Source organism: Heterodontus francisci, chromosome 32, assembly GCF_036365525.1.
Source record: "Heterodontus francisci isolate sHetFra1 chromosome 32, sHetFra1.hap1, whole genome shotgun sequence".
NCBI lineage: Eukaryota > Metazoa > Chordata > Chondrichthyes > Heterodontiformes > Heterodontidae > Heterodontus > Heterodontus francisci.
In genome coordinates, this window is record NC_090402.1 from 32,584,142 (window position 1) to 32,611,524 (window position 27,383).

Sequence of the window (27,383 nt, forward strand, 5' to 3'; positions counted from 1 at the left end):
GCTGAATGGCTTCCTTCAGTGCTGTAACCATTATATGATTCCATGATTCTATAACTCTTCACTTTAAAATTATTTCTGCTGTCTGTGAAAAGCTGTGTGCAGCTAATGACAGAGTACAGCAGATGGTGCCACCCACAACTGCCTCTTAGTAGCTGGAAGTTGTGAGAGAACTAAGGAAAGACTCCAGCTAACAGAATCATTTATGAACCAGGATTTCTGGTATGCTCTTAATTGGAGGCGACTCTAATATTTTTGACATTCACATGTAATGTCCACGTCAAAAAACATCCAACTTTAAAATGCAATGCAATATAAAAATAAAATTAATGGCAAGTTTTCAAGACTAAATGATATCATTACAAGATATACTAGGCCTGCAAACATTACATGGTGGCTAATTATTAAATAGAATGGAAACATAAGCTAAGTACCAGGGGATGTTCGGTGTTGTACCCCAGCAGAGTGCAACCGAAAAAGAGAGGGAAAGAGAAAATCGGCAGGAAAAAACAAGGGAGATTTTAAAAAGTAGGTTTTGCACTGCTGCAGTTATACTACAGATACACATTTCTTTCATGGGATGTGAGTGTTGCTGGCAAGACCAGCATTTATTGCCTAACCCTAATTGCCCTTGAGAAGGTGATGGTAAGCCACCATTTTGAACCACCACAGTCTGTGTGGTGACTTTTTTTTACATGGGAACATAGAAAGATTTACAACATGCCAGAAGTGTAGTAGTTTGATACAACTAGTGGTTTGCTGGGCCATTTCAGAGGGCAGTTAAGAGTCAACCACATTGCGATGGCTCTGGAGTCACATATAAACCAGACCAGTAAGGATGGCAGATTTCCTTCCCTAAACAACATTAGTGAACCAGATGGGTTTTTACTACAATCCAATAGCTTGGTGGTCACTGTTAGTGATATTAGCTTTTTATTCCAGATTTGATGAATGAATCAGGCTGAATGTGGAGTTTGTAAGGAAATTGTGAGCTGTTGAATGTCACGTTATTTTCAACCATCATAAATCTAATTGGAAGATTAGGAACTGTAGCAACAACTTGAGAATGTTACAGACAAGAAGGAAAAATGGACAAACAAGTGGCAATGAACAGCAAGGAATATAAGAAGCTCTTCAATGTGTTGTACCAAACAAGTCATTACGGCAGAAATAAGACGTAAGGCAGCGAAAGGGGAAGCAGTCATAAAAGAGAAAGCAAGGTATGGTTGAACCTTTACATAATCTTTTTTCATAAGTATTCACAAAAGCACTTTGCAGAAACTAAACAGGGAAGAGGATTAATCCGAGTTACAGAAGTTGTTTAAGTTCCCTCCAAAGTCTTAGTTTTTAAATTGGGATTACTCTCTGTGAAAATGAGCTCACTATCACCTCTATTTTACAAGATTTTGTATGCCCTGTGATAAAGAACATCAGTTGATGCCACCCACAACTGTCACTGAGAACAGGATGATGTGATTCAGCTAAACAAAACTGGCAGCCAACTGTTTGAAGGCTGATTACTTGACAGCATATAATTTAACCAGAAAGGCATTTGAGGATGGTTGAACGAGACTGCTAGTTAAAATGTGAATGTAACTGAGAAACTACAGTTGACGTTTGATAATAGAGCTGATTGTGATAGAATGTACTGAGAGACCACTGGTGGAACTTTTCATAGCCTTTAAAATTAGAGGTTAACACCAGAATAATGGAAACTAACTAATGTGATTGCAGTCTTTAAGAAAGAATGTAGGTAGCACCATCAGGATCATAGGCTGGTTAGGTTGAAAACCAACACAAACCTGGAGCCAATAATTAAGGAAGCAAATTTGGATCAGTAAGCAGTATTCTTCTTAAACCTTGTTCAGTGTAGGAGACTTTTCTCTCTTGCGGTTCATATGTCCTCAGTGGGTCCAGAGGCTTGTGAGAAAGAGATGGGAGCAGACAGGAGAGGTCTTCTCACTCCAAGAGCAAATAGTATTTCTCAGTTCAAAAACTCTGTGGCAGTTCAAAAAACCCTGGACCAGCCAGTTAGTCATGTGATGAACTGGTTTAACCAGTCTTGGCTTTTGTGGATTGTATCACTTTAGCTGTTTTTGGAATGCTCATCCTTGCACCTTCAATATCTGGTGATCAAAATCCATTGTGGGTTGAATGTGTCAGGGAATGGTCCTTTTGTCTCCACAAACACTGTTCGAATGCAAATGTTTTTCAGCTAAGTGTCTGGCAGCCCTTGTAACAGGCCTTCTCTTCTTCCCAGCAAGTTTAAAATCAATGTTCATATGACAAAATTAATATGCCTTATTCTTGGCAGGGGGGGACCTGCATGACAGGTGTCAAGTCTAGTTTTAAAAGTACTTAAATCCTCCTTGCCATTTTGTAAATTGAGGCCCAGATAATTTAAATGTCTTAAGAAAGTATGTGCTCGCCATACTTTTAAACTTACTGATAGTGGAGTGGAGATCAGTAGCTACAGTACAACTGCAGCCTATGAAGCGCATTGGGATGTTTTATTAGGTTAAAGGCACTATATGAATGCAAGATGTTGTTGTCTGAGAGATGAACTGGAAAAACATAGTTCTGTGGCAAAACAGAAACTCATTAGAACAGTAGTAACATTGTTTACTAAGCATTTCTATGGTAAAGTAATGAATTTTCCCCACTTTGCAGCCATATTAAAGCATGGATCTTTGGCAACAATAACAACTTGTATTTATATAGTGCCTTTAACATAATAAACTGTTCCAAGGCACTTCACAGGAGTGTTGTAAAGCCAAATTTGACATTTAGCCACTTGACAGAACAAAATGGAATTCTTAGAGTTATAACATATGGAATAAGCTGCCAATAAATGTTTTTGAAAATGTCTGCTGGAATAGTATTTTAAAATAAATGTATGCAACTCTCGATTGGTTTGTAACATAGTCATGTATTTCAGACTGAAAAATGCATTGGTTGTTATAGCCTATGATCTAATTCTCTTTCTTTCCTGACAACTTGTCTCATATGTTGATCACCTTTTGGTTAAAAAAGGTTGTTTGAATTGCCAGCTTAATTTTCCTTATCCTGAATCTATGCTCCTGATTCTGGAATTCTGTCTACATCAAAAAAATGTATCTGTTTGCAACTCATTGAAGTCCTTCATAACCTTAAAAACTTCTCCCACATCTCCTTGTATTAAAAGAGTAAAATCCTCGACTCCACAATTGCTCTTCAAGTCAACAATCAAACCAAACTGACCAAGTGGACTGATATTAATGCTAAGTAACGGAATGCTCCATACAGATCCAGTTCTGACATCAGCTGAAACCCTTCAGATATTGAATTCTTTCATTCTCTTAATGGTTTTATTAAAAAAATAAAGATCCACTGAGAATGCATCAAGGAACAGGGCAGCCAATCATTCAAAGTACTTCAGAAGCCTTTGCTGTTTAAATTTTCCGACCGTGCACAAGACAAATATTCAGTGGAGCATTTATGTGGATCTGTATCCAGCAGCATCTTTTTGGCTATAATTTGAAATTTTAAATAGATCCATGTTCTCTCACTAATCATTGATTTTCATCTGTTGCTTAGAACAGAATTTATTTTGCTATACAGTGTTAACTTGAAGCAACATGGATTTGTATTTAAAGTTCACATATCTGGAGGATATTCCAGTCTTGTTCCATTACTCATAAATGTAGCAAATAATGGAGCACCTGATATTTCATCATTTAATTCCAAAGTATACACAGGTCCTAATAGAACTGAATCATTTCTTTAAGTGGATCACGAGAACATGGCATGTAAAAGACCTGTTTGATATCAATAAGTTCCTTATATAATGTGTATAATATATAATATGCAATTAATCATCAAAGAAAATTCTTATATGCAGTGTTACAGAAGTGCCTCTATGTTTTGTTAAATATATTTTTTGAGGATTCATTTTTGAAAGATTGAAGAAACGTTAAACTTTGGGGTTTTCAAAGGGGGTCATGTAAAGGCCACTTGACTTTGAAAAATAGTCCCTAGAAATGTTTTTAAAAGGAGCACTGAGTGGCCTTGTGAGGAAAACAAGTTTTTCCGCGAAACCACCTGACTTCCAGCTCAATAAACAAAGAACTTTGGACACCTGGAGAAACTGTTTACAATGAAGTGACAGATCAAGATTGATGGAGGTCAGAAGGTTAACCTCCTGTTGTCAGTTTCGCTTTTGAATTGTTTTGAGTTAGGATTGAATTGTATTAAAAGGAAGAGAACTTCCAAGGAGAGAAGAGAACTTCCAAGGAGAGAAGAGAATTCCGAAGGAAGGAGAGAAGACCACAACCCAGCTCAGCTTTCCAACACCTCTCTAAAAGATCCTGAGAAGTCCACTGTATCAGCTCATCTCATCTCTTGTCTTTGAAGAAAAGCCTGCTAAATTAATCCTCAACGCGCCTGAAAAGAACTGTTCTAAAAGATCCCAGTGATTCGTCTATGTGTACTTCGAGGCCAGACTGTATGCCAGTTTTGGAACACAACATATCTCATCTGCTGTTTCTTCAAGAATGAGCAAGTATTCAGCCCAAGTGTTTTTTTTGTCTGTAATAGAGATCTAAAAACAAAAATCTCTTTATTTTTCCAGTTAACCAGTATATGTGGGTGTGTGAGTGTGAGGGGCTAAGGTAAAAAGGGAGCTTTAATAGTTCAATCTGTGTGTTTATGCTTTACCTCATTACTGGTGAAGACTTGTTTTATAATAAACTGATAATTTTGTTGTTTGTTAAAGAAACCTGGTTGGTGTGTTTTATTCTGGGATAAAAAGAGTCCATGATTGATCGTATTGGTAAGTGGGAATAAATTTAAATATATGTTGTGACCTGTGGAGAAGTGGAACTAGAATAAACTGTGCACTCCTCCCGCCTCAGTCATAACAGCAGGAAGAATGAGGAGATTGGCTATAGCACTACATAAACATGTTCATCGCACCTTGTAGGTCTACTGTCATTGGTCCAAGATTCAATCCTTTCGCAGTAAGGCTTCCTACAAACCACGCATGAACAAATTCAATCAACCAATGATGCTAAAGGTGGTATTGGTTATAAGAGTCTACAGAAGAGTTTGCTCGAGAAAAGGAAACTAAAAAATATCAATTTGTTCAAACATTTAATTTGCCTCAGTTCCGAAGAAGGGTCACTGACCCGAAACGTTAACTGTGCTTCTCTTTCCACAGATGCTGCCAGACCTGCTGAATGGTTCCAGCATTTCTTGTTTTTATTTCAGATTTCCAGCATCCGCAGTATTTTGCTTTTATTTAATTTGCCACGTTTGTTTTAAACTGGGATTGTCAACATGACAAGAGCTATGACTCTCTTTATAAACAGGGACAATGCAGCATTATGACTTGTAATATAATGTGACTATGCCACTCAAACAGAACCGATGACACACATTTATTGACTTTTATCTCAATTAAAATTGGATTGGAACCTTGGTAGGAGTAAACAAATAAGTAAAAAGTAAATTCAACTAAACTTTATGCAGTAGAACAAAGTGTAAGCTCTTCACTCATTTGTCCTTGCTAACTTCTCACAGTTGGAATTCCTGCAACAGGAAGATGCTTACTCAACTGTGCAGAAGTATGTTAATAAAATAACTACTTTCTATTACAATAATCAATAATTAAAAAACTTCTGGTGTACTATTTTCGACAAATTGGTAAATGCATGAATTATTTTCTTGTTAGTTGTAAAAAAAGTAATTAACCTGTTTATTTTAAATATTCTGGATACCTGGTTACGATGTCATATGGAGGAATTTTTATTGTCCCATAAAGTTTATCCTCTGTCCTTAAATTTTTTGGAATCAAGTACCATAAGTAGCACTTGTTGTGAAATGTTCCAAGGAGCTTCACAGGAGTGTTATCAAAGAAAATTTGACACTGAGCCACATATTGAGCCACATATACGATGATCAAAATCTCAGTCAAAGACTTAGTTTTCGAGGAGTGTCTTAAAGCAAGACAGCAATGTCAAGAGACAGAGAGGTTTAGGGAGGGATTTTCAGAGGTTAGGGCCTAGGCAGGTGAATGCACAGCTGGCAATGGTAAGGGGATTAAAATCAGGGATGTGCAAGAGACCAGAATTAGAGAAGCGTTGAAGGGTTCTAAGGCTAGAGGAGATTGGGGAGATAGAGGGAAGTGAGGCCATGGAGGGACTTGAAAACAAGGATGAAATTTTTAAAATTGAGGCATTGCCGGACTGGGAGCCAATGTAGTTCAGTAAGAACAGAGATGATGGGTGAATGGAACTCAGTGCAAGTTAGGATAAGGGCAGCAGCATTTTGGATGAACTTTCAATGAGATTTCTTCTTCTTCTTTTGGGCCTCCTTATCTAGCTCTATGTAAATTCATTCAATTCATTACTGAACTTTAGGTATAAGACACCAAAATCTGTGAGACTCTGACAATTGATTCTAAGGGATCCATGTTTTCATCGATGAAAATATCCATGGATATTAACCGATTGATTGCTCTTCACCCATCAACAGACTCAGATTTGGCTGCCTGTGGAGAGAAGGGATAAGGATGCAATATTCTCGGAAAAGGGAGAATTTTTTTTTACACACTGGCACATCTCCAATTTGAAGGCGAGGGAGAGTTATAAAACCTATTTCAATTAGTTGGTACAGTTCCTCAAACTCCACTTCCTAGCCCCAGGACATGTCCTGAATGTAATGTCTCACCACTACACATGAACAGCTCAGAACTATGTTGCTGTAGCTGCAGTCCCAAAGGGCCATAGGCATCACCCTCCATTAGAAAGGGACAGTTGGTAATGTATAGCTTGATCAGCACCATTCCTCAAGTATTGGATAAGGCAAGGAGACAGGCCTCTTGGAACTACCACAGCAAGTGGAGGAATTGCACCCATGCTGTGGTATCTTTTTATAGCACACTCTAGCTGCCTAGCCAACCGAGCTAACCAACTTCCTCAGAGCTCTGTGAGATGCTGCATTAACCAATTAAGCCTTTGGGGAGACCACATTAGGAGATAATATTACAAAATTCTCCCCTTCCTGTGGTGGAATAAATTGTAAGTATTGAAAATGCAAGAATAAAGATGAAAAGTGTACATATTGTGATAATTTAGGCAAATGCTTTTTTGTTAATGAAATACAAATCCACATAGAGAAACTAGGTAGATGGACTCTTCACATAAAACCAAAACCCTGGATGAAAGAAATCATGCAAATCAATATTTTAAATTAATCAATCTCCTGTAGCATTGCACATAGCGAATTTAATCTTCAGATGAAGCAGGGTTAGAGGGCAGGGAATAACTGCACTTAGGCGGCAGGTGCAATTCAGTTCCCATTTTAATGTCATATATTGTGTACTTATAGAAACATAGAAACATAGAAAATAGGAGCAGGAGTAGGCCATTCGGCCCTTCGAGCCTTCTCCGCCATTCATTATGATCATGGCTGATCATCCAAATCAGTAGCCCGTTCCAGCTTTCGCCCCATACCCTTTGATCCCTTTAGACCCGAGAGCTATATCTAACTCCTTTTTGAAAACATTCAATGTTTTGGCCTCAACTGCTTTCTGTGGTAGTGAATTCCACAGGCTCACCACTCTCTGGGTGAAGAAATTTCTCCTCATCTCAGTCCTGAAAGGTTTATCTTAGACTATGACCCCTGGTTCTGGACTCCCCCACCATCGGGAACATCCTTCCTGCATCTACCCTGTCAAGTCCTGTTAGAATTTTATAGGTTTCTATGAGATCCCACCTCACTCTTCTGAACTCCAGCGAATATAATCCTAACCGACTCAATCTCTCCTCATATGTCAGTCCCGCCATCCCAGGAATCAGTCTGGTAAACCTTTGCTGCACTCCCTCTAAAGCAAAAACATCCTTCCTCAGATAAGGAGACCAAAACTGCACACAATATTCCAGGTGTGGCCTCACCAAGGCCCTGTATAATTGCAGCAAGACATCCCTGCTTCTGTACTCGAATCCTCTCGCTATGAAGGCCAACATACCATTTGCCTTTTTTACCGCCTGTTGCACCTGCATGCTTACCTTCAGCGACTTGTGTTCGAGAACACCCAAGTCTTGCTGCATATTCCCCTCTCTCAGTTTATAGCCGGTCAGATAATAATCTGCCTTCCTGTTTTTGCTACCAAAGTGGATAACCTCACATTTATCCACATTTTACTGCATCTGCCATGCATTAGCCCACTCACTCAACTTGTCCAAATCACCCTGAAGCCTCTCTGCATCCTCCTCACAACTCACCCTCCCACCCAGTTTTGTGTTACCTGCAAATTTGGAAATATTACACTTAGTTCTCTCATCTAAATCATTAATGTATATTGTGACTAGCTGGGATCCTAGCACCGATCCCTGCGGTACCCCACTAATCACTGCCTGCCATTCGGAAAAAGACCCATTTATCCCTACTCTTTGTTTCCTGTCCGCCAACCAATTTTCTATCCATCTACTTATTTTAATATAACACTTTCATTTTGTATTATTCTACGTTAAATCTCAAAACCTATGGCAATTTGAGAAGCAGAGTTGTTTGCAGCATATAGTTAGGTGCAGTATAGATAGAGGGAGATTGGGGGAGTCAAAACTGATCCATGACAGTGCCGGTAGTGATGGGTGAAGAAATTACAGTTTTTCAAGATTTACAGATGTAAATGTTGACATGGGAATTTATAATGGACAAGTTGGCAGTACCCTGTGGCGATAAGAAGTAAAGTTTTATAGACAGGATGTATCTTTAAATAAAGATAAGTTCGTCTTTCTGTTAGTATAACAAGCAAAGGAATTTCACACTGTTACTGACTTGACCTCACTGGAGCTAAAATGAACTGAGATTGAGCAAATATGAAAGCAGGAGAACTACCCAAAGAGGAACTATTACAATATTCTAATGGTAGACTGAATCTTTAAAAATACCACGTATGACGTGTTTAAAAGAAGACTGCACTATTAAAATGGAAACTGCCATTTAGGTGCTCTCCGTCTTAAGGGACAGACTGCCATTCGAAAGTTTTTATCTTTTGGCATTAAAAGTCATGCTGCAGCTTATGACTTTGCGCAAAATGCTGCCAGTCTCAAGACATAGTGATGGAGACATAAGAACATAAGAAATAGAAGCAGGAGTAGGCCATTTGGCCCCTCAAGCCTGCCCCACCGTTCAATAAGATCATGGCTGATCTGCCCCAGACCTCAACTCCTCTTTCATGCCAGCTCCTCATAGCCCTCAAATCCACGATATTTCAAAAATCTATCTACCTCCTCTTTAAATACTTTCAGTGATCAAGCCTCCACAACTCTCTGGGGTAGAGAATTCCAGACATTCACTACCCTCTGAGAGAAGAAATTCTTTCGTATATCAGTTTTAAATGAGTGTCCCCTTATTCTGTAACTATGTCCCCTAGTTCAAGATTCCCCCACTAGTGGAAACATCTTCTCAACATCTACCCTGTCAAGCCCCCTCAGAATCTTGTACGTTTCAATTAGATCATCCCTCATTCTTCTAAACTCCAATGAATAAAGGCCTAACCTGGTTAGCCATTCTTGATAAGTCAAACTTTTCATCCCAGGAATCAGCCTGTATAGTGAATCTCTTTTGAACTGTTTCCAATGCTAGTATATCCTTTCTTAAATACGGGGACCAAAACTGTACACAGTACTCCAAGTGTGGCCTCACCAACACCCTGCACAGTTGTAACAAGACTTCCCTATTTTTAAACTCCAACCCCCTAGCAATAAAGGCCAATATTCCATTTCCCTTCTTAATTACTTGCTGCACCTGCATGCTAACTTTTTGTGTTTCATGCACAAGAACACCCAGATCCCTCTGTGCTGCACGTTTTTGCAGTCTCTCTCCATTTAAATAATAGTCTGCCTTTTGATTCTTCCTACCAAAGTGCATGACCTCACACTTTCCTACATTAAACTCCATCTGCCAAGTTTTTGCCCACTCACTCAACCTATCTATATCCCCTTGTGTCCTCATCACAACATGCCCTCCCACCTATTTTTGTATTGTCAGCAAATTTGGGTATATTACACTCTGCCCCCTCCTCCAAGTCATCAATATAGATAGTAAATAATTGAGGCCCTAGGAATGATCCTTGTGGCACTCCACTAGTTATGTCTTTCTAACCTGAAAAAGACCCATTATTCCGACTCTCTGTCTTCTGTGAGTTAACCAATGCTCAATCCATGCTAATACATTACCTCCAATACCATGAGCTCCTATCTTGTGCAATAATCTTTTATGTGGCACCTTATCGAATGCCTTCTGGAAATCCAAATACACTACATCTAACGGTTCCCCTTTATCAACCCTGCTTGTTATATCCTCAAAGAACTCTAACAAATTTGTCAAACATGATTTCCCTTTCATAAAACCCTGTTGACTCTGTTTGATTGCATTAAGCTTTTCTAAATGTCCTGCTATTTCTTTTCCCAACGACCGATATTAAGCTGACTGGCCTGTAGTTTCCTGCTTTTTTTCTCCCTTCCTTCTTGAACAGGGGTGTCGCATTAGTGGTTTTCCAATCTGCTGGGACCCTCCCGGAATCCAGTGAGTTCTGGAATATTTCGACCAATGCCTCCACTATCTCTGCAGCCGCTTCCTTTAAAACCCTTGGATGCAGGCCATCAGGTCCTGGCAACTTGTCTGCCTTTAGTCCCATTAGTTTGTCAAATACTTTGTCCCTCGTGATAGAGACTGTCACAAGATCTTTCCTCCCATTAGCTCCTTGCTTATCTGCTATCTGTGGGATGTTTATAGTGTCCTCCACTGTGAAGACCGATTCAAAATATTGATTTAAATTATCCGCCATTTTGCCATTTCCCTGTTCCCCGTTGTCAATTCTCCAGTCGCATCCTCCAAGGGTCCCAGGCTCACTTAAGCTACTCTCTTTCTTTTTATCTACCTGTAGAAGCTCTTGCTGTTTGTTTTTATATTTCTTGCCAATTTACTTTCATAATCAATTTTCTCCCTCTTTATTAGCTTTTTAGTCATCCGCTGCTGGTTCCTAAAAAAATCCCAATTCTCTGCCCTGACACTAGTTTTCGCTGCTTTGTATGCCTTAGTTTTTGATTGGATACTCTTCTTGACCGCCTTTGTTAACCGCAGGTGGTTCAGCCTTCTCATCAACTCCTTCCTTTTGACTGGGATAAATTTTTGCTGAGCGTTATGAAATATCTGCTTAAATGTCTGCCACTGCTCATCCACTGACCTTCCCCTTAGAGTATTTTCTCAGCCCGCTTCAGAAAACTCTTTCTTCATACATCCGTAATTGCCCTTGCGTAAGTTGAGGACACTGGGTTGAGACCCGAGTTGCTCACCCTCAAACTGAATTTGAAATTCTACCATGCTGTGATTGCTCCCTCCTCGAGGATCCTTAAACTACACATTACTAAATTTAAAATAGCCCGTTCCCGGGTAGGTTCTGCAACGTATTGCTCTAAGTAACAATCCCTGATGCATTCTACAAATTCGTCTGCCATGTTACCTCTGCCAATCAGATTTGTCCAGTCAATTTGCAGATTAAAATCACCCATGACAATTGTAGCGCCCTTCTTACACACCTCCATTATTCCCCGATTTACTCTTTGTCCTGCAGTGAGGCAACTCTTCGGGGGCCTATAGACAACTCCCATCCATGACTTCTTCCCCTTGCTACTCCTTATTTCCACCCAAACTGATTCCACATCATGATCTATTGCACCTATATCACTACTCACCACTGCACTGATACCTTCCTTTAATAACAAAGCTACCCCACCTCCTTTTTCCTTTTGCCTATTTTACCGGAACGTCGAATATCCTTGAATATTGAGTTCCCAGTCTTGGTCACTCTGCAGCCACGTCTCTGTAATAGCTATCAAGTCATATTCATTTATTTCTATTTATGCCATCAACTCATCTATCTTGTTACAAATGCTGCGTGCATTCAGATAAAGAGCCTTAAGCTTTGACTTTTTGCCATTATTGCTCATTCTGGTTAATTTCTGCTGCACCAATCTGCACGTGGCTCAGGTAGTAATCCGGAGATTATTACCTTTGAGGTTTTGCTTTTTAATTTAGCCCTGAGCTGCTCAGCAGAACCTCTTTCCTAGTCCTACCTATGTCATTGGTATCTACGTGGACCACGATGACTGGATCCTTCCCCTCCCACTCCAAGTCCCTCTCTAGCCCAGAAGATATGTCCTTAACCTTGGCACCAGGTAGGCAACACAGCCTTCAGGACTCCCTGTCTTTGCTGCAGAGAACTATTCCCCTAACTATGCTATCCCCTATTACTGCTACATTTCTCTTTTCTCCCCCCACTTGAATGGCACTCTGAACCACGGTGCTGTGGTCAGTTCGTTCATTCTCCCTGCAGTCTGTGCCCTTGTCCACACCAGGAGCAAGAACCTCATACCCATTGGATAAGGGCACTGGCTGAGGCTCCTGCAAAGCTAAATTCTGGATTCCCATATCTACCTCACTCGCAGTCACACCCTCCTGTCCCTGACCATGGTCCAAATTTGATGTAATTAATCTACGGGGTGTGACTGTCTCCTGAAACACAGTGTCCTGGTAACTCTCCCCCACCTGATGTGTCGCAGTGTCCACAGCTTGGACTCCAGCTCATCAACTCTGAGCCGAAGGTCCTCGAGCAGCCAACACTTGCTGCAGATGTGGTCACCGTGGATCACACCGCGTCCACCAGCTCCCACATACTACAGCCGCAACACATCGCCTGCCCAGCCGTCTCTATTCTATTTAATTAATTAATTTGGATGTTAAATATTTGGATGTTTGATGCTATGTTTGATTTAAAGTAAATTAAATTAAAAGTGCCTGTTTAAACAATATTTGTAATTAATACTTCGAGTCCTGCTCTATGTATATACTCTTATTATAACACTTACTGTTACACTACCACGATTGAAAAAAATTTAATTATCCATCTCCTAATTTGAACCAATACTGCTGGTCCCTCTCTCTCTCTCTCTATATATATGGTAAATTATAAAATCCACCTTAGTTTTTAGTTTTTATATTAATGAATTGATCATGTCTTATTTTAGATTTGATTAACTTAGATTAAATTAAAAGCTTACTGGTATACTCACCTCGGCCTGCTTTCACACTGTGCACCCTCCATTTAACATATAGATTATTTGAAGGCAGGTGAAGAGCAACAAAAAGTTCATTGACAGCTCTTGAGTGCCTTGCCCTCCCCTGAGCCACTGATTCTATTTTCTTACAATAAAGTAAGAATTCTCCCTTACTCTGATCATACCATTGTTCCATTCCAGGCCAAACCAGGGCTCTACTCCTTTTCCAGTAATATTGTTCCTCTTACCCACATCTGTCTTCCTGTTCCATCAGCTGGAGTTCTTTCTAAACTCTGTCGCCTGTATCTTAACTTGCACCAATTTCCGTTCACCCATCACCCTTGTGCTTACTAATCTGTCTGGGCACCCAGTCGAGCAAGACTTAGTTTTAAAATTCTCATGCTTGTTTTCAAATCCCTCTAACCCTGCCTATCTCTGTAACCTCCTCCAGCTCTACAACCCTCCAAGATATCTTCACTCCTCCAATTCTGGCCTCTTGTGCATCAATTATTTTAATGACTTCATTATTTGCGGCTATGTCTTCAGCTGCTTAGGCCAGGGGTTTGCAACCATAATGACAAGCAGGGCCATTTACAAAGAATTTAGTCAAAACCACTTATCTTAAGAGCCACAATGCTGTTACTCAAGTGCCAATAAGAACGAAAAGCAAGACAGAGACACATTTATGGATTTCTATGTAATACCGTTTCACTGATGCTTATAAACGAATATCAATGAAAGAGGACATTTGATTATCGACAACATTTTAAAGGTTTTCATAAAAGGTTGTAATTTGAATGATGCTTTCTCACAAATACAATGTTAATAAAAGTTTAAAACATCTAAATATGCCATTTAATTGACATCAACTCCTTCTTTAAATGAGAAAAAGTGATGAAAGGTGTCGTTGACAGTGCTATTAAGCGGCACTTACACAGCAATAACCTTCTCACTGATGCTCAGTTTGGGTTCTGCCAGGACCACTCGGCTCCAGACCTCATTACAGCCTTGGTCCAAACATGGACAAAATAGATGAATTCAAGAGGTGAGATGAGAATGGCTGCCCTTGACATCAAGGCAGCATTTGACCAAGTGTGGCATCAAGCAGCCCTAGCAAAATTGAAGTCAATGGGAATCAGGGGGAAATCTCTCCAGTGGTTAGAGGCATACCTAGCACAAAGAAAAATGGTTGTGTTGCACATTGCTGCAGGAGATCCTCGGGGTAGTGTCCTAGGCCCAATCATCTTCAGCTGCTTCATCAATGACCTTCCTTCCAACATAAGGTCAGAAGTGGGGATGTTCGCTGATGATTGCACAGTGTTTGGTACCATTTGTGACTTCTCAGATACTGAAGCAGTCTATGTCCACATGCAGCAAGACCTGGACAACATTCAGGCCTGGGCTGATAAGTAGCAAGTAACATTTGCACCACACAAGTGCCAGGCAATGATCATATCCAACATGAGATAATCTAACCATCTCCCCTTGACATTCACCATTGTTGAATCCTCAATCATCAACATACTGGGGGTTACCATTGACCAGAAACTTAACTGGACCAGCCATATAAATACAGTGGCTACAAGAGCAGGTCAGAGCTGGGAATTCTGTGACGAGTAACTCACCTCTTGACTCCCCAAAGTCTGTCCACCATCTACAAGACACAAGTCAGGAGTGTGATGGAACACTCTCCACTTGCCTGGATGAGTGCAGCTCCAACAACACTCAAAAAGCTTGACACCATCCAGGACAAAGCAGTCCGCTTGATTGGCACCCCATTCACCACCTTAAACATTCACTACCTGCGCCACCAGCACACAGTGGCAGCAGTGTGTACCATATACAAGATGCACTGTAGCAACTCGCCAAGGCTCCTTCGACAGTATCTACCAAACCCACAACCGCTGCCACCTAGAAGGACAAGGGCAGCAGAAGCATGGTAACACCACCACCTGCAAGTTCCCCTCCAAGCCTCACACCATCTTGACTTGAAATTATAATCGCCGTTCCTTCTTTGCTTCTGGTTCAAAATCATAGAATTCCCTCTCGAACAGCACTGTGGATGTCCCTACACCAGATGGACTGCAGCAATTCAAGAAGGTGGCTCACCACCCCCTATCCAAGGGCAATTAGGGATGGGCAACAAATGCTGGCCTTGCCAGCAACGCTTGCATCCCATGAAGAACTTGAAAAAAAAGCTCTTACTTCAATGCGATTTCTGCTGCAGCATTTCTTTGGAGAGTCATTCAATATCTGGATATTATCATGTTGCTTTTGTTTTCAAGCAAGACTATAAGGTTTTATTGTTCAATTGGCTTCTCAACTTGCTTTTTATGAAATTCAAACTTGAAATCATTTGCTCACACAGATAAGTACAATAAAAGCTTTGTTATTCGGCACTTTACCAATTGAAAAGCTCTGTTATTCGGAATTTCCAAAATGTTCCGAGGCTTGTCTCCCAGTGTCGAGTTTTCCTGAGGGCAGCCAATTGTTCTCAGCATTACTGTACTGTAGTTAGTGATGTTGCCAATAGTCATCTTAGTGGTGCTGCCAGCAGTCCATCTCATTGTGTCGCTGTGCTTATGCAGTATCACGATTTATCTCCCCATCACCTTCTACATCCAGTGCTTTAGTGCAATTTATACATTAAGTTTCCTGTTCCTCAAGAATTCTATGCATCTTTACTGCCTCAAGATTTCTGTATTGTACATATTCTTGTTCTTTGCATGTAATCATTTCTCTTAAAATTAGAACTATTGCATTGTATTGCATTGGTGGTACAACTCTTGATTAACCAGAATTTTCGATTACCCGGCACCTCTCAGGTCTGATGCATGCCGGATAGCAAAGCTTTTACTATAGATCTGAAGATGGACTGTATGTCATATGTGTATCTCTTCAAGTTACAGTAAGTGTCCGACAAAGAATTCCAGGCTTCAACACAATTTGGTCTTGTTCTTTAAGATCATGTATTTCAGCCCATCTGTATTGAAGTGCCAAGGTAGATTTCACCCTTTCCAGATCTTCAAGTTGGGTTACCAAGCTTCTGAATTTAGAGGCCCACATATCCTTGTAAACCTGCCAGTTCAAGTTCTGATGAAAGGTCACAGAGCTGAAACATTAACTCTGATTCTCTCTCCACAGATGCTGCCAGACCTGCTGAGTATTTCCAGCACTTTCTGTTTTTAGTTCGAACACTGCTTGGCTCGCTCCTGAAAATGCTTGAAAAGTTGAGTGCTGAGGTGTCTGCTTCAAGAGGTTTGAACACAAATTGTAAAGTTGCCCTTTCCTTTCTAAATTCCTGAAAATGTCCTGCAGAAGCTTCTGCATTTTCAGAAATGCATCTTTTAGGTTTTCCTTGTCAAGTACACCGTTTACTTGTTCTTTGAATTGCTTCACTGATGGGAAATGAGCAAGGGAACCGGTCTCGATGTCTTTCACAGACAGTGCTACCTTGCAATCAAAGGAAAGTACTTCATCCAAAAGCGATAGAGATGTGTTTCGCTTTCCTTGCAGTTTTCTATTGAGATTGTTAAGATGTACTCTGATGTCTCTCATCAAGTAAAATTTCAGCAGCCACTGTGGATCTGTTACCTCTGCATAGTCACAGCCCTTTTCTCGTACCGAGCACCTTCACTTCTTCCGGACAGGTTGAAAAACGTGCAAGAACTCTCCCCTGGAAAGCCAGTGTACCTTGTTGTGGAGAAGAAGGTCCAGATACTGGCAGTTGACCTCTTTAAGATAAGTTCACAAAACTGCTGGTGGTTTAATCCTTTCGCCATTATTTTGTTAACTATCTTTATAACCAGGGACATCGTTTCCATGAACTCAGGAGGAAATTTGTGGGTGCTGAGTGCTTCTTGGAGAATTATGCGATGAAATGATATCACATTGTGATCTAACATTTTCCGCAACAGAGCAACAAAACTCTTGTTTGTTCCTCTCATACTCAGCAGCCATCAGTAGCAACTGAGATTACATTGTTGGCATGTATTCCTTTTGTTTTTAGGCAGTCAATAATTCCCGAGAAAATATTTTCTCCCTTTGAACAGAGGCCGCTTAAAAAAAAAGAGCTCCTCTTGGGGTCCCTTGGAATTCACATACCTGCAGAGAGGAGCAATTTGTGCAATATCATCAACATCACATGATTTATCACAAGCAATAGAAAAGCCTGGAGCTGAATTTATATCCTCAATCTGCTAGCTGGTGATATCGCAGGCCATTCTTTTGCTCTGTCATTCACAGTCTTTGCAGATTTAGACATTTCTTTAATTTTAAAAATAATTTTGATTTTTGTTTTTAAAATCACTGTACAGCTGCACTGAGACTTTGATAAAGCACTCTTTTACATATTCACCATCTGTCACATATTTCACAACTTTTTGAGCTGCCGCAAAACCAGCAGTAGTTGAGCGACCTGATGACTTCACCCACATAGCGAACGTGTTTCTAGATTTCTCTACCTTGTTCTTTTGCTCCTCTGCCGTTTTCTTTCGGGCATCTCCAGCTGGATAATTTTCGGCGAAGGCACAGTGCTTTTTAGTGAAATGCCTCTCTGGGTTTAATTTCTTGTTATTGGCAAATTTCTCATTGCAAATGAGACATACTGGGAGGTCAGCAGAATTTGGAACGAAATGTGGATGAATCAGTCCATTCATCTTTGAATTCTCAATTTTGCTCTTCAATTCTTCTCTTCTTTGTAGCGGTCCCAAAACAAGGGCTACGGTAATGTTGTTCCTTCAATGATTTATCTGCCTGCCTGCACAGGAAGCACATGCTCACCAACACAGCCTCAACACCAGGGTCAGAGTGACTGCATTCTTTTATTGATTAATGTGTCTGCCTGCATGTGCTCACCAGCACAGCATCATGACCATCAAGAGCACTTCTGTTACAACTGACCAATCAGTACCCTACTTGGTGTACATCCACCCAATCACGGAGCACGATTCCATTAATACCTATCAATCAGGTTCTGAATACGGTGGCCAATCAGAATGTGCCATTTTGGGTCAGTTTTTCGAACAGACCAACCAGGGCCAGAGTGAGTGAACATAACATAAGCAATAGCAGCAGGAATAGGCCATTCAGCCCCTCAAGCCTGCCCCACCATTCAATAAGATCATGGCTGATGTGTCCCAGTCCTCAACCTCTCTTTCGCGCCTGCTCTGCCTAACCCTCAACTCCCTAAGATTTCAAAAATTTATCTACCTCCTCCTTAAATACATTTAGTGACCCAGCCTCCACAACTCTCTGACGCAAAGAATTCCAGACATTCACCACCCTCTGAGAGAAGAAATTCCTTCGCATCTCAGTTTTAAATGTGTGCCCCTTATTCTGTAATTATGTCCCCTAGTTTGAGATTCCCCCACTAGTGGAAACATCTTCTCAACATCTACCCTGTCGAGCCCCCTTAAAATCTTATATGCTTCTATAAGATCACCTCTCATTCTTCTAAACTCCAATGAATAAAGGCCTAACTTGTTTAGCCATTCTTGATAAGACAACCCCTTCATCCCAGGAATCAGCCCAGTGAACCTTTTCTGAACTGCCTCCAATGCAAGTATATCCTTCTTTAAATATGGGGACCAAAACTGTACGCAGTACTCCAGGTGTGGCCTCACCAACACCTTGTACAGTTGTAACAGGACTTCCCTATTTTTAAACTCTAACCCCCTAGCAATAAAGGCCAAATTCCATTTGCCTTCCTAATTACTTGCTGTACCTGCATGCTAACTTTTTGTGTTTCATGTACAAGAACACCCAGATCCCTCTGTACTGCAGTATTTTGTAGTCTTTCTCCATCTAAATAATAATCTGCCTTTTGATTCTTCCTACCAAAGTGGATGACCTCACACTTTCCCACATTGAACACCATCTGCCAAGTTTTTGTCCACTCACTCAACCTATCTATATCCCTTTTCAGATTCTTTGTGTCCTCATCACAACATGCCTTCCCACCTATTTTTGTGTCATCAGCAAATTTGGATACACTACATTCTGTCCCTTCCTCTAAGTCATTAATGTAGATACTAAATAGCTGAGGTCCGAGGACCGATCCTTGTGGCACCCCACTAGTTACGGCTTTCCAACCTGAAAAAGACCCACTGATCCTGACTCCCTGCCTTCTGTGTGTTAGCCAATCCTCAATTCATGCTAACACATTACCCCCAATACCCTGAGCTCCTATTTTCTGCAATAACCTTTTATGTGGCAGTTTATCAAACGCCTTCTGAAAATCCAAATACACAACATCTATTGGTTCACCTTTATCCACTCTGCTTGTTATATCCTCAAAGAACTCTAACAAATTTGTCAAACATGATTTCCCTTTTATAAAACCATGTTGACTCTGTTTGGTTGCATTATGTTTTTCTAAATGTCCTGCTATTTCTTTCTTAATAATCGACTCAAGCATTTTCCCAATGACAGATGTTAAGCTAACTGATCTGCAATTTCCTGCTTTCTGCCTCCCTCCTTTCTTGAATAGGGGTGTCACATTAGTGGTTTTCCAATCCGCTGGTACCATACCAGAATCCAGTGAGTTTTGGTATATTATGACCAATGCCTCTGCTATCTCTGCAGCCACTTCTTTTAAAACTCTTGGGTGCAGGCCATGAGGTCCTGGCGACTTGTCTGCCTTTAGTCCCAGCAGTTTGTGCAGCACCTTTTCCCTCGTGACAGAGATTGTTACAAGTTCCTCCCTCCCATTTACACCTTGTTCATCTATTATTGTTGGGATGTTTATAGTGTCCTCCACCATGAAGACCGATGCAAAATATTGGTTTAAATTATCTGCCATTTCCCTGTTCCCTGTTATTAATTCCCCATTCTCATCCTCTAAGGGCTCCACACTTACTTTAGCTACTCTCTTCCTTTTAATATACCCATAGAAGCTCTTACTGTTTGTTTTTATATTTCTTGCCAATTTACTCTCATAATCAATTTTCTCCCTCTTTATTAGTTTTTTAGTCATCCCCTCCTGGTTTCTAAAAACTTCCCAATCCTCTGGCCTACCACTCTTTTTCCTTGCATTGTACGCCTTTGCTTTTGATTTGATACTTTCCTTAACTTCCTTTGTTATCCACGGGTGGTTCATCGTTCTCTTCGAGTCCTTCCTTCTGACTGGAATAAATGTTTGCTGAGTTGTTATGAAATATCTGCTTAAAAGTCTGCCACTGCTCATCCACTGACTTTCCCTTTAGTCTATTTTTCCAGCCCATTTTAGACAACTCTTTCCTCATGCCTCTGTAATTGCCCTTGTTTAAGTTGAAGACACTGGTTTGAGACACAAGTTGCTCGCTCTCAAACTGAATTTGAAATTCTACCATGTTATGATCGCTTCCCCCTGAAGGATCCTTAACTATGAGATCTCTTATTAATCCTACCTCATTACACAATACCAAATCTAAAATAGCCTGTTCCCTGGTAGGTTCTGCAACATATTGCTCTAAGTAACAATCCCTGAGGCACTCTACAAATTTGTCTTCCATGCTTCCCTTGCCAATTTGATTTGTCCAGTCTATAGGGAGATTAAAATCACCCATGATAATTGCAGTGCCCTTCTTACATGCCTCCATTATTTCCTGATTAATATCTTGTCCAACAGAGAGGCAACTCTTCGGGGGCCTATAGATCACTCCCACCCGTGATTTCCTTCCCTTGCTATCCCTTATTTCCACCTAAGCTGATTCTACATCACAATCTATTCTGTTCTTCTAGTTCTTTGGGCCTCCTTATCTCGAGAGACAATGGATACGTGCCTGGAGGTGGTCAGTGGTTTGTGAAGCAGCGCCTGGAGTGGCTATAAAGGCCAATTCTGGAGTGACAGGCTCTTCCACAGGTGCTGCAGAGAAATTTGTTTGTTGGGGCTGTTGCACAGTTGGCTCTCCCCTTGCGCCTCTGTCTTTTTTCCTGCCAACTACTAAGTCTCTTCGACTCGCCACAATTTAGCCCTGTCTTTATGGCTGCCCGATCACTCCCACCCGTGATTTCCTTCCCTTGCTATCCCTTATTTCCACCTAAGCTGATTCTACATCACAATCTATTACACCTATATCATTACTCACAACTGCACTGATCCCTTCCTTTAATAGCAAAGTTACCCCACCTCCTTTTCCTTTCTGCCTATTCTTCCGAAACGTTGAATATCCTTGAACATTTAGATTCCAGTCCTGGTCATCCTGCAACCATGTCTCAGTGATAGCTATCAAATCATATTTACTTATTTCTACCTGTGCCGTCAGCTCATCTATCTTGTTACAAATGCTACATGCATTCAGATAAAGAGCCTTAAGCTTTGACTTTTTACCATTTTTACCTACTCTAATTTCTGCTGTACTCTTGTGCTTGTATTCTCTGTCCCTTCCTGTCACTCTCTGATTAATGTATGTTCCTTCACTACCCAGCACTTCTGCTCTCTCGTTACTTTTCGACTTTTTAAACTTCCCTTCAATTGAACCCACCCCCCCACTATTTAGTTTAAAGCCTTATCTACAACCCTAGTTATACAATTTGCCAGGACACTGGTCTCAGCATGGTTCAAGTGAAGCCCATCCCAACCGAACAGCTCTCTCTTTCCCCAGTACTGGTGCCAGTGTCCCATGAATCGGAACCCATTTCTCCCACACCAATCTTTGAGCCACAGAGTGTGATGTTTCATTGATTAATATGCCTGCCTGTGCACAACCCACGTGATTGGATGGTGGGCAATAGTGAAGGATGCCATCTTTCCTGGTAAAGCATTTGACAGGCAGGGATTTTTAGATAACTGATTTTTTTTAATGTTTCTGCATTGGGAACACATTGGGGGAACAATTCCCTGAAAACCCATTGCAGTCAATGTTTGAAAGATGCATTTGTTTGGGAGCTGCACATCGTACCCCAGGTAGCGGCAGGTTGCCCACCCCTGGCCGAGGCGTTAAGCTCTGCAATTCCCACACTAAACCTCTCCCCCTTTCTACCCCTCTCCGCTACTTTAAGATGTTCTTTAAAACTTATCAATTTCCACCTGTCCTAATAGCTCTTTGTGGTTCAGTGGTAAATTTTGTTTGAAAACGCTCTTGTGAGACGCCTATATGTAAAGATTCTGATCTGATTTTGTTTCCTCAGTGAGCCTTTTTCCTCCTCCTTCGTAAGTTAACACTCAGAAGCACGTACTTCCCTTTTAAAACTGCTGAAACATAATGATTCACAACTTTATTCCCAACACTTCTCTTTTCTTATAATTGATTGTGCTGGTGAGACACAAGGTAAGTCCAAGTTGAGCTTAAACTGGTTAGAAATTATATATGTATATTTTTCCACCAAATTGCTCAAATGATCATTTGTGTTATTTATTAAAATAAAATGAAGTCCTGTGATTGTTAAGTAGTTCAATATTATGGCTACTGCATTAGATATAAAAAGGTACATAGAGATTGAAGATTCTTTTATTTGTTCATGGGATGTGGGTGTCGCTGGCTAGGCCAGCATTTATTGCCCATCCCTAAGTGCCCTTGAGAACGTGATGGTGAGCTGCCTTCTTGAACCGTTGGAGTCCATGTGGTATCGGTGGACCCACAGTGCTGTTAGGGAGGGAGTTCCAGGATTTTGACCTAGTGACAATGAAAGAACAGCGATATATTTCTAAGTCAGCATGATGTGTGACTTGGAGGGGAACTTGCAGGTGATGGAGTTCTCTTGTACCTGGTGCCTGTTGTTGTTCTAGGTGTTAGAGGTCATGGGTTTGGAAGGTACTGTTGAAGTATCCTTGGCGAGTTGCTGCAGTGCATCTTGTGGATAGTACACACTGCTGCCACTGTGCACCAGTGGTGGAAGGAGTCAATGTTTAAAATGATAGAGGGGGTCCCAGTCAAGCGGGCAGCTTTCTCGTGGATGATATCAAGCTTCTTTAGCTCTTTAGCAACACTCTTTAGCAATTTTCCCTTTCAAGTTTAGTTGTTGTGCACAGTCAGCTTTTTACAATGCACGGTCCCCTTAAATTTTTTTGCATGCCCTTATTTAGCACAGAACAAAACCTGCGAGGTACATTTTAGCTGCTGCACGGCCAAACACCTTCGCAACTTAGCAGGAATTTGGTCCTGATTTGAGCCTTGTATATAGTGGACAGACTTTAGGTAGTCAGGAGGTGAGTTACTCGCCACAGGATTCCCAGCCTCTGACCTGGCCTTGTAGCCACAGTATTTATGTAGCTGGTCCAGTTCAGTTTCTGGTCAATGGTGACCCCCCAGGATGTTGATGGTGGGAAATTCAGCAATGGTGATGCCATTGAATATCAAGGGGAGATGGTTAAACTCTCTCTTGTTTTGGTATGATCATTGCCTGGCACTTGTGTGGCACAATTGCTACTTGCCACTTATCAACCCAAGCCTGAATGTTGTCCAGGTCTTGTTGCATGCGTACATGGACTGTTTCATTATCTGAGGAGTTGCAAATGGAACTGAACGCTGTGCAATCATCAGTGAACATCCCCACTTCTGACCTTATGACGGAGGGAATGTCAGTGATGAAGCAGCTCTGGAGGATTAGGCCTACGCCACTGTCCTGAGGAACTCCAGCAGTGATGTCCTGGGGTTGAGATGAATGGCCTCCAACAACCACAACCATCTTCCTTTGCGTTAGGTATGACTCCATCCAGTTCAAAGTTTTTCCCTGATTCCCGTTGGTTTCAATTTTATTAGGACTCCTTGATGCCACACTAGGTCAAGTGCAGCCTTGATGTCATGGGCAGTCACTTTCACCTCAATTCTGGAATTCAGTTCTTTGTCCATGTTTGGACCAAGGTTGTAATGAGGTCTGGAACTGAGTGGGCCTGGCGCAACTCAAACTGAGCGTCGGCGAGCAGGTTATTGCTGAGTAAGTGTCGCTTGATAGCACTGTCGACGACACCTTCTATCACTTCGCTGATGATTGAGAGTAGACTTATGGAGCAGTAATTGGTTGGATTGGATTTGTCCAGTTTCTTGTGGGCAGGACACACCTGGGCAACTTTACACTTTGTCTGGTAGGTGTCAGTGTTCCAGTTGTATTGGAACAGCTTGGGTAGAGTGTGGCTCGTTCTAGAGCAAAAGTCTTCAACACTACAGCTGGGACGCTAGCAGGGCCTGTCAGCTTTGCTGTATCTAGTATGCTCAGCCATTTCGAAATATCTCATGAAGTGAATCGAATTGGCTGAAGACTCGCATCTGTGATGGTGCAGACTGCAGGAGGAGGCCGAGATGGATCATCCACTTGGCACTTCTGGCTGAAGATGGTTCCATGCCAGCTTGAAGGGGCTCCCTGGTACTTCAAAAGAAAACATGCTACTGGGGACAGTACTTAACCTGAAAAAGATGAAGCACAGAGGAAGTGCATAGAGGAGAGCAAACAAATATGCAGAAGGAGGCAATCAGAATAAAATGATAATTGTATCAATTAGGGGGTTATGTTTAAAACTGCACCTTTAAATAGCTTCAGTATGAGTCTCATAAACTACAATGAATTTGTGATGGGAATTCAGGTCTCAGGGTACTTCTGAAGGTGACATTCTTCTTCCAAATGCAATAAATGACAGTAGTTGCAGACACAATCATAATAAAACACAAACTGGTTTGTTGTCAGCAAGAACTGTACAGTGATGGTGAAAACATGAGACCAGTTAAACACGTTAATCAGGAACTAAGCTGTAAATGACAGCTCCCTTAATGGTCTAGTGAGTAAGAGATTGTATGTAAACTTGAGGTCCAAGGTTCAACTCCCAGCCTGTGGTGAATTAATAAAAATAGTACCAGTTGAGAGTGCTACAGTTCCCCTGAACATCTCTATGCTAGCAATGCATGACTAAACATTTATTCACCAGATGTGCTAAAGTCTGCATCCTTTGGATCTGAAAGAGTGAAAGCGGGGGCCATACTAGGGAGTTTACTGGAATGAGAGAGAGTAAAGGTTTTGTTAAGGATAAATCAGGATAAAATGAACCATTCTTAAATTGGATGCTTAGAATAAATTGTAGATAGGCCAGCCTTCATAAACAATAAAATTATATTTGGAAATAGAATAAAATATCACAATTGACCTATGGCCAGCAAAGTATTTAATCAGTAATTGGACACCATTCCCCTTCCCCTCACTGATGGTAGCAGATTTACCAATGGTGTTGCGATTGGTAAATCCAGAATGGCCCAGAACGTTCATATTTTTCCTTGGAGCCAGTTTGACTTTATTATAATGTGCAATAAGCACGGTTTCTTTAGCTGCCACCTAGGATGGTAATTATGCATATTTACAGAATCATTTTCCCTTCGTACTTCTTTAAGCATTTGTTATTAAGTAGGCCTGTAACATATAGAGCATCTGTCTAAAATGCAGTTGATTACAACTGTACTTTCAAACTCTCAGTTCTCCAGTTTTTGGGTCTCCGCTCACTGTGATTCTGCAGCCATCTGCTCAACCACTCCTTCATCTCCACTTTTTTCCTCAATGGTTCATTTTAAGCTGTTTCCAGCTGGACTGGTACATTTTGGACCTGAGGTGAAAGAAATGATCAAGATTCCCCCCTTTCCTTGATGGTTCTGGGTGAATCTAGTGAGCCACATAAACCAGTATGGTTAGGATAGATCATTTTCTTTATTAATTAAGCTTATTTCATGGTGGCTCTATAATTAATCATTTAAGTTATTAGAAATCTGAACAGGTGGATATTAGGTGAGAGCAAAAACCACTTAATCTATTACACCTTTGTCGTTAATCAGGAACTAAAAAGTCACTAGGTGTGACTTTTCCAATGCTATTCTAGCAGCTTTTTGAAGTACAAAGATAAAGAAACCAACTTCTGTTTGTACTAAATATACTTTAGATGCATAGCCCTGGCAGAAGTGAGCAGTACAACGGAATTTTTATCAACACAACCTGGATTTCTTGGCAGTCACTGGTAGCACATGACCCAATATAACATTTAGCAATTACTATGCCTGGTCATGGAAGCCACAGATTGGAATCCACTGCCTCAGGAAACATAAAGGTTTGTACATTTGAGCATTGCTGAAAAAAGAGACATGCAGTTGAAGCTTCTCGTCTTTCACTCCTCAGGACAGACTCAAGAATGGCAAATTTCAAAGGGAGCAACAATTTATACTACATGAGGAAAGGATGCTGATTGTTTGGCAAGTCGACTCTAATTGGTCAAGGCATTGCCATGGAGAATGAACCAGGGAACTATTGTCCTCTGTTTTGTTTAATTCAAAAAAGGTGCAGTGCCTGGACATGTTTCTTTTGCCTGCCGAGGACATAGATGCATATATGTAGCTTCTAGCAAACATGTGAGCCACATTGCGAGCCTGACTGATAATCTTAAATTTGTTGTTAGTGTAATTCTTAGCACACCCGGGATTGTTCAGCAAGTGCTGTTCAATCGCGGAATCACATCTAACATTAGATATTGTGTTCTAAGTTTTGTAAGTATGGGCTGATTGAGTACGGTCAATACTCTGCCTTTTGAGAACAGCCAAAGGGACGTGCTGTTTGATACGATCCACCAGTCATTGGGATGTATGGCCTATGTATCTGGCATCGTACCGGCACTGGAATTCATATACCACATTACTCATTTGTATGGTAGGCAGAACATTCATTTGGCTTGACGGCAGCATCCTGTTCATGGAAAATACCACTTGTGTTGCTACTGCGTGGTAGCAGTGTGAAATGGCTAGCATCACCTGTGCTACGAATTACACTAACAACCAATTTAAGATTAACTGTCAGGCTTGCAATGTGACTCACTTACTCTTGCTAGAAGCTACATATATTCATAAGCAGGGACCTGTCCTCAGCAGGCAAAAGCAACATGTCCAGGCATTGTGCCTATTTTGAATTAAACGAAGCATGGGGGACAATAGTTCCCTGGTGCATTGTCCGTGGCAATGCCTCGACCAATCAGAGTTGACTTGCCAACCAATCAGCACCCTTTACTCATGCAGTATAAATTGTTGCTCCCTTTGAAAATGGTCATGCTTGCATCTCTACTAATGAGTGCAAGATGTAAATCTTCAACAGCATGTCTCTTTTTTCAGCAGTACTCAAGTTCTGTACTATCAAGTGACTGTACATTTGTTCATTTGGCGATTTTCCCTGCATATGACATTTGTAACCAATCAGGGTGTTTGGTCACACTGATGTCACATGTATGAACATAAAGCTGATTTCCCTGGGCAGGTGCAATGACAACGTAGGGTACTGGAAGACCACTGTGCCTAGAATTTGAATTTCCTGTTACCCTGCATTTTTATGCGTTTAGGTGCACATAGA

General features: G+C 41.0%; 1 long non-coding RNA gene across 2 annotated transcripts in view; it reads right to left on the reverse strand.

The window, feature by feature from the left end:
- LOC137347752 (uncharacterized) overlaps nt 1–27,383 on the reverse strand; it is a 65,015-nt gene that overhangs the window by 17,051 nt on the left and 20,581 nt on the right. The window lies entirely within an intron of this gene.